The sequence below is a fragment of the Mustelus asterias genome, chromosome 2 (assembly GCF_964213995.1).
Source record: "Mustelus asterias chromosome 2, sMusAst1.hap1.1, whole genome shotgun sequence".
NCBI classification, from domain to species: domain Eukaryota; kingdom Metazoa; phylum Chordata; class Chondrichthyes; order Carcharhiniformes; family Triakidae; genus Mustelus; species Mustelus asterias.
Window position 1 is genome coordinate 4584838 of NC_135802.1, and position 11118 is coordinate 4595955.

Consider the following 11118-nt stretch of genomic DNA (forward strand, 5'->3'; position numbering starts at 1 on the left):
CCCTACCTACCCCCCATCCCTCCTCCTACCCCCCCCATCCCCCCTGCCTCCTACCCCCCATCCCCTCCTCCTACCCCCCATCCCCTCCTCCTACCCCCCATCCCCTCCTCCTACCCCCCATCCCCTCCTCCTACCCCCATCCCCCCTCCACCCCCCTCCACCCCCCTCCCCTCCTCCTACCCCCCTCCCCTCCTCCTACCCCCCTCCCACCCCCTCCCCCTCCCCCCCTCCCACCCCCCTCCCCTCCTCCCACCCCCCTCCCCTCCTCCCACCCCCCTCCCCTCCTCCCACCCCCTCCCCTCCTCCCACCCCCCTCCCACCCCCCTCCCCTCCTCCCACCCCCCTCCCTCTCTCCCCACCCCCCTCCCCTCCTCCCACCCCCCTCCCCTCCTCCTACCCCCCATCCCCTCCTCCTACCCCCCATCCCCTCCTCCTACCCCCCTCCCCTCCTCCAACCCCCCCTCCCCTCCTCCAACCCCCCCTCCTCTTCCCCAACGCCCCCTCATCCCCAACCCAACCCCCCCTTCCCCCGGGCCCGGTGTGGTGTGGTTGGTGCAGTGGCCTGTGCTCCCTCACTGGGCCGGGGACGGTTCCCATTCCCTCAGTGTCCCGGGCCGGCCCTCTCTCTCCCCCGGTACCTGCCTAGACTTGTCTCGGGGCTCCCCGGGCTCCAGCTGCAGCTCCCGTCGCCCGAGCGCCACCAGCGACCCGCCGCCTCCTACGGCGCCGCCCACCGCACGTGCTGCTGTGGCCCCGCCCCCAGTGCCCCGGCCACGCCCATTAACCAGGACCCCGCCCCCAGTGCCCCGGCCACGCCCATTACCCAAGGCCCCGCCCATCGCCACGTTCCACCTCCCCGCCCCTCCCACCCCCCGTTCCCGCCACATCCCGCCGCTTCTCTAGGCCCCGCCTATGTCTCTAGGCCCCGCCCTCTCTAAGCTCCAGTGGGCGGCCATCTTTAATTTGATTTGCGCGCTCAGGAGGACATTCGGACAATCGAACATGGGGCTTTCCCGCCGGGTAATCCAGTCACCTTCATCCCCACTCGCTGTCAGACGCCCTGCAAGTTTATATCCTTTAAAACTCCAATCTCCTTTTCAAATTCTTGATTATTATCTGTTTCCACCCCCCTGGAGAGCTGGGTCCAGACCACCAGCCCAAAGATATACAGATTAGGCTGATTGCCCCTTAGTGCAATTGATTTGATTTATCATTGTCACATGTATTAACATACAGTGAAAAGTATTGTTTCTTGCACGCTATACAAAGCATACCATTCATGATCAGCAACTCGCTATGTAAAGAAGTTCTTCACATTCCCCCTGCAATCTCTTGTCCAAGACCTTAAAGTCCTCGTGCAATCAGCTGAGGGAAAGTTTTCTTCATTTCCCTTATCTAAACCTGTCATAATCTTGTACTCTCAATTTTCCTCTCAATCTCCTTTGCTCCAGAGAACCACCACAGCTTTTCCATCCGAACTCCATCTAAAATCCCTCAATCCTGTATTACAACAATAACTGCACCCTCAGAGCACTCGCACTCCAATAACTGTCAAGCATTTTGCACCTTTGAGGTTTGTTGTATGTTCTTTATCTAACAGTCAGTGACATGAAGCTATGCCAATCACCAGTTTTTTGGGTAGGTTCTTACCAGGAAAATAGGAGCAGGAGGAGGCCATTTGGCCCTTTGAGGTTTGCACCATTATGATCATGGCTGATTATCCAACTCAATAGTCTGATCCCATCTTTCCCCCTATCGCTTCAAGTGCTATATTTAATGCCTTGAAAGCATTCATTGTTTTTGCCTGTGCTACTTTCTGCAGTAGCAGATTCCACAGGCTGACCACTCTATAGGTGAAGAAATTTCTCATCATCTCTGTCTCAAATCGTCTACTCTGAATCCTCAGACTGTGACCCCTGGTTCTGGACTACCATCGGGAACATCCTGCATCCACCCTGTCTCGTCCCGTTAGAATGTTATAGGTTTCTATGAGATATTCTCTCATTCTTCTAAACTCCAGCGAATATAATCCTTACTGACTCAATGTCTCCTCATACATCAGTCCTGCCATTCCAGGAATCAGTCTGGTAAACCTCCTTCCTCAGATTAGGAGACCAAAACTGCATATGGTATTCCAGGTGTGGCCTGATCAAGACTCTGTATAATTGCATCAAGACCCTGCTTCTGCACTCAAATCCTCTCACTCTGAAGACCAACACACCATTTGCCTTTTACAACCTGCTGCACCTGCTTACCTTCAGTGACTTTCAGATCTCGTTGCACATTCCGCTCTCCTAATTTATAGCCATTCAGAAAGTAATCTGCCTTCCCGCTTTTGTTACCAAAGTAGATAACCTCACATTTATCCACATTATACTGCATCTGCCAATCATTTGCCCACTCACTCAGTTTATCCAAATCACACTGAAGGATTTCTACATCTTCCTCACAGCTCACTCTCCCACCCAGCTTTGTGTCTTCTACAAATTTGGAGATATTACATTGGGAGTTCACTCATCTAAATCATTAATATATACAGTGAATAATTGGGATCCCAGCACTAATCCCTGCAGTACCCCACTGGTCACTACCTGCCATTTGGAAAAAGACCCATTTATTCCTACGCTTTGTTTCCTGTTTCCTCCCAGTTTTCTATCCATCTCAATACACCACCCCCAATCCCATGTGCTTTAATTTTACACACTAATTTCTTATGTGTGACTTTGTCGAAAGCCTTCTGAAAGTTCAAAAAAAACCATATCCACTGGCTCCCTCTCATCAACTCTACTAATTACATCCTCAAAGAATTCCATTATTTCCCTTTCACAAATCCATGCTCTGTCCGACCCTGCCACTATTTTCCAGTGTTTTGTTATAAAATCTTTGATAACGATTCCAGAAATTTTCCCACGACCAAGGTCGGGTTTACTGGTCTATAATTTTGTTTTCTCTCTTTTTAAATAGTGGAGTTACATTTGTGGGGTTACATTAGCTACCCCCCAATCTGTAAGAATTGTTCCAGGGTCTAGAGAATCTTGGAAGATGCATTCACTATTTCTCAGGCCACTTCCTGAAGCACTCTCGGATATAGATTATCAGGTCCAAGGGATTTATTGGCCTTCAATCCCATCAATTTCCCCAACACCATTTCCCTACTAATACTGACCTCCTTCAGTTCCTCTCCCTCATTAAACCCTGTGCTTCCCAACATTTCTGATATGTTATTTGTGCCATCCTTAGTGAATATTGAACCAAAGTATTCAGTTGGTCAGCCAGTTCTTTGTTCCCCATTGTAAATTCCCCTGTTTCTGACTGTAAAGGACCTACATTTGTCTTCACCAATCTTTTTCTCCTCACATACATTAGGATGGAGTCTGATGAACATGAGATTAAAAAGCTTGACTTGTTGACTAGATGGCAGTCTGAGGTAGTGTCTTTGTGCCTGCAATCTTTCCAAATAGCCTGGCCAGTGGCCTAGTTATGCTCCTGCTGTTCCCAAGGGCCACGTTGTTATAATCGCCCATGACCTGATGTGCTGAATGGCTCTTGATAATATTGCCAGCCAGTTAATGTTAAATCTAGCCAGGTTTAACTTTAATGTGGAGGCAGAACAAAGCCATGAGAACTATGAAGGAGCACATCTCTAAAAGGCTGTTGAAATGTTCAAGACTCAGATTGATATGTTTTTCCATTGAGCATGAAGGGATGTGGAGCAAAGTCAGGTAAATCAGGAAGGGCAAAGGGAAGAGATGAGGAGGGTAGAAGGGATGGAGGAGAGGAATAGGGATAGGTAGAAGCAGTAAGAGGAAGGAGAGGAGGGGGAGAGAAACGGGGATCAGGAAAGTGTTGGGGTATGGAAGTTAAAGTTTTTTTATTAGTGTCACAAGTAAGCTTACATTAACACTGCAATGAAGTTAGTGTGAAAACCTCCTAGTCGCCACACTCCGGAGCCTGTTCGTGTACATTGAGGGAGAATTCAGCATGGCCAATGCACCTAATGAGCAAGTCTTTCAGACTGGGAGAAAACCGGAGCACCCAGAGGAAACCCTCGCAGACACGGGGAGGACGTGCAGATGCCACATAGACAGTGCGCCAAGCTGAGAATTGAACCCGGGTCCCTGACGCTGTGTGGCAGCAGTGCTAACCACTGTGCCGCCCAGGTGATGGGGAAAGAGGAAAGAAGGGGATTTGAAGAGGGAAGGAGACTTTCAAAGCTGTGAGAGACTGCTGGGGATGGGTACAGGTTAAATGAGCAGGCTGCTGTGCAGGGAGTTGAGAATAAGATGTATAGAAATGCCTCAGCCCAGTCTCTCAGTTCACCAACTGTAGAGTCAGTTGCTGTACTTTCAAGCTGCACAGTTTCAATTTCATTTCCCGAGTCTCTGACCCATTACCAGTTAACAGAAACTGGACAGAAGCCCAGGCTACGAGGGGAGGATGAGATGAGTCATAAATAAAAACAGGGATCAGGCAAATGTTCATAGAAAATCATAGAAACCCTACAGTGCAGAAGGAGGCCATTCGGCCCATCGAGTCTGCACCGACCACAATCCCACCCAGGTCCTACCCCCACATATTTACCCGCTAATCCCTCTAACCTACGCATCCCAGGACTCTAAGGGGCAATTTACAACCTGGCCAATCAACCTAAACTGCACATCTTTGGACTGTGGGAGGAAACCGGAGCACCCGGAGGAAACCCACGCAGACACGAGGAGAATGTGCAAACTCCACACAGACAGTGACCCGAGCCGGGAATCGAACCCGGGACCCTGGAGCTGTGAAGCAGCAGTGCTAACCACTGTGCTACCGTGCCGCCCCTGTTATTCAATTATGTTACTCAATTATCTGCTGCCTTTGATGTTAAAATTTATAAAAGCTAATGTTTCTTTTCCCAAGACAATCTTCTGATGAGTCAGAAAATGGTAACCCAATAACAACCTTCATTTAAATAGCACCTTTAATTTAGCCAAACATCTCGAGGAGCTGACCACAGCTTTATTAAAGTTTATTTAAAGTTTATTTATTAGGGTCATAAGTAGGCTTACATTAACAGTGCAATGAAATTACTGTGAAAATCCCCTAGTTGCCACACTCTGACGCCTGTTCGGGTACACTGAGGGAGAATTTAGCATAGCCAATGCACCTAACCAGCACGTCTTTCAGACTGTGGGAGGAAATCGGAGGAAACCCACGCAGACACGGGGAGAATGTGCAGACTCCACACAGGCAGTGACCCAAGCTGGGAATCGAACCCAGTTCCCTGGCGTTGTGAGGCAGCAGTGCTAACCACTGTGCCACCCATTATTAAAGTATCTTTGATTTGATTTATTGTCACATGTATTTACAGTGAAAAGTATTGTTTCTTGTGCACTATATAAAGCATACCGTTCATAGAGAAGGAAACGAGAGAGTGCAGAATAGTGTTACAGCCATAGCTAGGGTGTCGAGAAAGATCAACTTCATGCAAGGTAAGTCCATTCAAAAGTCTGATGGCAGCAGGGAAGAACCTGTTCTTGAGTCGGTTGGTACTTGACCTCAGACTTTTGTATCTTTTTCCCGACAGAAGGTGGTGGAAGAGAGAATGTCCAGGGTGTGTGGGGTCCTTAATTATGCTGGCTGCTTTGCTGAGGCAGCGGGAAGTGTAGACAGAGTCAATGGATGAGAGGCTGGTTTGCCTGATGGACTGGGCTTCATTCACGACCTTTTGTAGTTTCTGAGGCACATAACAGTTTGATTAGCATAGGTGGCCAAAAGTGTGGTCAAAGAGGTAGACCTGAAAGAATGCTCCCACGCTGACCTCCCTGTCCTTGACCTGCCTCAGAGTTCCAATGAAGATTAATGAAAGCTCAATGAACAGCACCTCATCGTTCAACTCGGGTCTTCTGAAGAAGAATCCAGGGGCTGTATTCTTCCACATGATTCGAGCGTCACTGGATAGATCTAGATCAGCATTTATTATCCAACCCTAATTGCCTTAGAGACAGTGGGTGGTGAGTCGTCTTCCTGGCGCGATGTAGGTTCATCACATCAGAGTTCCATAACTTTAGGTTCGTTTCTTTGCCTTTGCTTTTTATGCACTTTCGTTCTTTTCCTCATTCCTTCCTTCACTGCATTCAGTTGGTTGCTATCCAGCCATTGCCAACAAGAATAAAACTTGTGCCATAGAATCCCCACAATGCAGAAGGTGACCATTAGGCCCATCAAGTCTGCACCTACTCTCCAAAAGAGCATCTCACCCAGGCCCAACCCCCATCTTATTCCTGTAACCCATGCATGTACCATGGCCAATCCACCTAGCCTACGTATCTTAGGCCACTAAGGAGCAATTTAGCACGGCCAATCCACCTAAACTGCACATCTTTGGAGTGTGGGAGAAAACCAGAGCACCCGGAGGAAACCCACGCAGACATGGGGAGAACGTGCAGACTCCACACAGTCACCCAAGGCCAGAATCAAACCCGGGTCCCTGGCGCTGTGAAGCTTGAAGTTAAAAGTTTATTGATTAGTGTCACAAGTAGACTTACATTAACACCACAATGAAATTACTGTGAGAATCCCCTTAGGCACCGTACCACATCTATTTAACCCGTTTCAGACTGTGCTGTCTTTCAGTCAGAGTGATTCACTAAGTTCCATGCCCCCATCTTCCCCCATTGCCCTGTTAATCTTTCAAAGCAGATAATGACTGAAATTCACCAGGGTGAGACAACAAACTCCTCACACCATTGGCTCCTTCACCAATTACCTTACATCACTGTCCGGTGGTCCTCAATCCAACAAGGATAGAAGTTTATTCCTTTCATGACTCAGTATTATCCCTCTGACAGTGCAGCACTCCCTCAGCACTGACCCTCTGACAGTGCAGCACTCCCTCAGCACTGACTCTCTGACAGTGCAGCACTTTCTCTACACCCTAGCTATGACTGTAACACTACATTCTGCACTCTCTCCTTCTCTATGAACGGTATGCTTTGTCTATATAGTATGCAAGAAACAATACTTTTCACTGTATGCTAACACGTGACAATAATAAATCAAATCAAATCTTTATTGCAAAGATGTTGGAGTGATTCACTAAGTTCCATGCCCCCATCTTCCTCCATTGCCCTGTTAATCTTTCAAAGCAGATATTGACTTAACATCACCAGGGTGAGACAACAAACTCCTCACACCATTGGCTCCTTCACCAATTACCTTACATCAGTGTCCGGTGGTCCTCAATCCAACAAGGATAGAAGTTTATTCCTTTCATGACTTTGAATTCTTCCATCAGATCTCCTCCCAACCTGCCCTGCAGTACTGAGGGAGTGCCGCACGTGTCAGAGAGTCAGTACTGACCCTCTGACAGTGCAACACTCCCTCAGCACTGGCCCTCTGACAGTGCAGCACTCCCTCAGCACTGACCCTCTGACAGTGCAGCACTCCCTCAGTACTGACCCTCTGACAGTGCGGCACTCCCTCAGCACTGAACCTCTGACAGTGCAACACTCCCTCAGCACTGACCCTCTGACAGTGCAGCACTCCCTCAGTACTGACCCTCTGACAGTGCGGCACTCCCTCAGCACTGAACCTCTGACAGTGCAGCACTCCCTCAGCACTGACCCTCTGACAGTGCGGCACTCCCTCAGTATTATCCCACTGACAGTGCGGCACTCCCTCAGCACTGAGCCTCTGACAGTGCGGCACTCCCTCAGTATTATCCCGCTGACAGTGCAGCACTCTCTCAGCACTGAGCCTCTGATAGTGCGGCTCTCCCTCAGTATTATCCTGCTGACAGTGCAGCACTCCCTCAGCACTGACCCTCTGACAGTGCAGCACTCCCTCAGCACTGACCCTCTGACAGTGCGGCACTCTCTCAGCACTGAGCCTCTGATAGTGCGGCTCTCCCTCAGTATTATCCTGCTGACAGTGCAGCACTCCCTCAGCACTGACCTTCTGACAGTGCGGCACTCCCTCAGCACTGACCCTCTGACAGTGCGGCACTCCCTCAGCACTGAGCCTCTGACAGTGCGGCACTCCCTCAGTATTATCCCGCTGACAGTGCAGCACTCCCTCAGCACTGAACCTCTGACAGTGCAGCACTTCCTCAGCAATGACTCTCTGACAATGCAGCACTTTCTCTACATCCTAGCTATGACTGTAACACTACATTCTGCACTCTCTCCTTTCCTTCTCTATGAACGGTATGCTTTGTCTATATAGTATGCAAGAAACAATACTTTTCACTGTATGCTAATACATGTGACAATAATAAATCAAATCAAATCTTTATTGCAAAGATGTTGGAGTGAGGAAGCTTGCTGCAATTAGAGAGCTTGGGTAGGACCTGATTCACTCCCTCCACAACTGATGCACTGTGACAGCCGTGTGTACGCCATCTACAAGGTGCACTGCAGGAACTCACCAAGGCTCCTTCAACAAATCTTCAAATCTGCCACCTTGACCACCTAGAAGGACAAGGGCAGCAGATACATGTGCCCACCACCACTTGAAAGTCGCTCTGGTGGGCAACAAATGCTGGCCTAGCCCATGACACCCAAATCCTGCGGAAAAAATTTAAAAATGTACTGTGTACAGTTTTGATCCCCTTACCTAAAGGAGGATATACTTTGAGGGAGTGGAGCATAGGGTCACTAGACTAAGTCCGGTGAAATTTGGGGTGTTCTATGAGACAAAATTGAGAATGGGTCTACATGCTCTGGTGTTTAGAAGGATCTGAGGGATTTCATTCAAATGTATAAAATCTGAGAAAGTTTGACAGGATAGATGCTGAGAGGCAGGTCCTAATGGGCACAGTACGACATGACAAAAATCCTTCCACCCTGGTTGAAGGTGCTGCTGCTTCACAGCGCCAGGGACCTGGGTTCGATTCCCGGCTTGGGTCACTGTCTGTGCGGAGTTTGCACATTCTCCCCGTGTCTGCGTGGGTTTCCTCTGGGTGCTCCGTTTCCTCCCACACTCCTAAGATGTGCAGGTTAGGTGGATTGGCCATGCTAAATTGCCCCTTTGTGTCAGGCGGACTAGCTAGGGTAAACGTTTGGGGTTATGAGGATAGGACCTGGGTGGGATTGTGGTCAGTGCAGACTCGATGGGCCAAATGGCCTCCCTCTGCACTGTAGGATTCTTTGATTCTATCTGGTTCACTAATGTCTTTTCGTGAAGGAAATCTGCCATCCTTACCTGGTTTGGCCCACGTGACTCCAGAGCCACAGCAACGTCTCAACAGTCCTCAGGCAACTAGGGATGGGCAATAAATACTGGCCCAGCCAATGATGCCCATGTCCCACAAATGAATAAAAAAGGTCCAGTCTATCTGAGCTCTATTCTAAGCACCAGATCAAGGAAACGGAGGGAATAGAGAAAGCATCAAGATGTAAATAAAATAAGGAGTCTCTCTTTTAAGTCAGGGATGAGAGGGAATTTCAGAGGGTTTGGAATTCTCATCTCTAATGAGCTGTGCAGGCTGGGTCACTGAATATATTCAAGGTGGAGTTAAATAGAATATTGATTGACAAGATCAATGGGGGACAGACAGGAAAGTGCAGTTACAACCACAATCAGATCAGCCATGATCTTATTGACTGGTGGAGCAGGTTCGATGGGCCGAATGGCCTATTCCTGCTCGTCATTCTCATAATCTTATATTCCCTTGAGAACTGGAGCTTGGGGGGTGTTCAGATAGAGGTGATTAAAATAAAGGAATTGATATGTAGATGCAGTGAAACTATTTCATCTGATTGGAGAGTCAAGAACAGGAATAAAAAAGGAACAAAGGACAGTGCATCACAGAAGCAGGCCCTTCAGCCCAACAAGCCTGCGCCAACACCACTTCTTTCTAAACTGAAGACCTCTTGCCTGTACGCGGTCCGTATCCCTCTATCCACTGCCTATTCATGTCTCTGTCAAGATGCCTCTTAAACGTTGCTATTGTATCTGCTTCTACTGCCTTCTCTGGCAACGCATTCCAGGCACGTACCATCCTCACGAAGATAATTTAAAAATTAGTAGACTGTTGAGATTTGATATCAGGATGCAATTTTCCACATACAGTTGTGAATATTTTGAACTCTTTTCCCCAGAGGCAGCTATGGTAGCACAGTGAATAAGGAATCCAGAAGCCTGAATTAGTTATATGGCAACGTGAGTTCAAATTCCACCACAGCTGTTAATAAATTCGAATTCAGACAGTTACATAGATCCGGATTAAAAAGCTAGTCTCAGTAATGGCGACCACAAACTATTAGATATAAAAATCCAGCTGTCCCACTTCAAGGAAGGAAACTTGCCATTCTTACTTGGTCTGGCCTTGCTGCGATGGGAGAGCTGCAGTAATGTAACTGACTCATAAATACCCTGTACTTCACCAGCGTGAGGCAACAAACTCCTCACACCATTGCCTCCTTGACCAATTACCTTACATCAGTGTCCGGTGGTCCTCAGTTCAACAAGGAAAGAAGTTTATTCCTTTCGTGACTTTGAATTCCACTATCAGATCTCCTCCCAACCTGCCCTGCAGTGCTGAGGGAGTGCCACACTGTCAGAGGGTCAATACTGAGGGAGCGCCGCACTGTCAGAGGGTCAGTGCTGAGGGAGTGCCGCACTGTCAGAGGGTCAGTACTGAGGGAGTGCCGCACTGTCAGAGGGTCAATACTGAGGGAGCGCTGCACTGTCAGAGGGTCAGTGCTGAGGGAGTGCCGCACTGTCAGAGGGTCAGTGCTGAGGGAGTGCCGCACTGTCAAAGGGTCAGTACTGAGGGAGTGCCGCACTGTCAGAGGGTCAATACTGAGGGAGCGCCGCACTGTCAGAGGGTCAGTGCTGAGGGAGTGCCGCACTGTCAGAGGGTCAGTGCTGAGGGAATGGTGCACTGTCAGAGGGTCAGTGCTGAGGGAGCGCCGCACTGTCAGAGGGTCAGTGCTGAGGGAGTGCCACACTGTCAGAGGGTCAATACTGAGGGAGCGCCGCACTGTCAGAGGGTCAGTGCTGAGGGAGTGCCGCACTGTCAGAGGGTCAGTGCTGAGGGAATGTTGCACTGTCAGAGGGTCAGTGCTGAGGGAGTGCCCAACAAGCCACTCCATTTTCATCAAACCACACCCAAATAAAAGTACAAGAATAAAA